Source organism: Austrofundulus limnaeus, unplaced genomic scaffold (genome assembly GCF_001266775.1).
Source record: "Austrofundulus limnaeus strain Quisiro unplaced genomic scaffold, Austrofundulus_limnaeus-1.0 Scaffold162, whole genome shotgun sequence".
NCBI lineage: Eukaryota > Metazoa > Chordata > Actinopteri > Cyprinodontiformes > Rivulidae > Austrofundulus > Austrofundulus limnaeus.
Genome location: NW_013952564.1, coordinates 361556 through 362306, shown reverse-complemented (window position 1 = coordinate 362306; position 751 = coordinate 361556).

Here is a 751-nt window from a genome sequence, read left to right as displayed (position 1 = left end):
TAATTATGACTTAGCTATCTCATAATTATGAGATAGCTAAGTCATAATTATGAGATAGTATCTCATAATTATGAGAAAGTATCTCATTATAATGAGATAGCTAAGTCATAATTATGAGATAGTATCTCATAATTATGACTTAGCTGTCTCATAGCTAAGTCATAATTATGAGATACTATCTCATAAGATACTCTATCATAATTATGACTTAGCTATCTCATAATTATGACTTAGCTATCTCATTATTATGAGATACTATCTCATAATTATGACTTGGCTATCTCATAATTATGACTTAGCTATCTCATAATTATGACTTAGCTATCTCATTATTATGAGATACTATCTCATAATTATGACTTAGCTATCTCATAATTATGACTTAGCTATCTCATTATTATGAGATACTATCTCATAATTATGACTTAGCTATCTCATAATTATGACTTAGCTATCTCATTTTTATGAGATGCTATCTCATAATTATGACTTAGCTATCTCATAATTATGACTTAGCTATCTCATTTTTATGAGATGCTATCTAATAATTATGAGATACCTATCTCATAATTATGACTTAGCTATCTCATTTTTATGAGATGCTATCTAATAATTATGAGATACCTATCTCATAATTATGACTTAGCTATCTCATTTTTATGAGATGCTATCTAATAATTATGAGATACCTATCTCATAATTATGACTTAGCTATCTCATTTTTATGAGATGCTATCTAATAATTATGAGA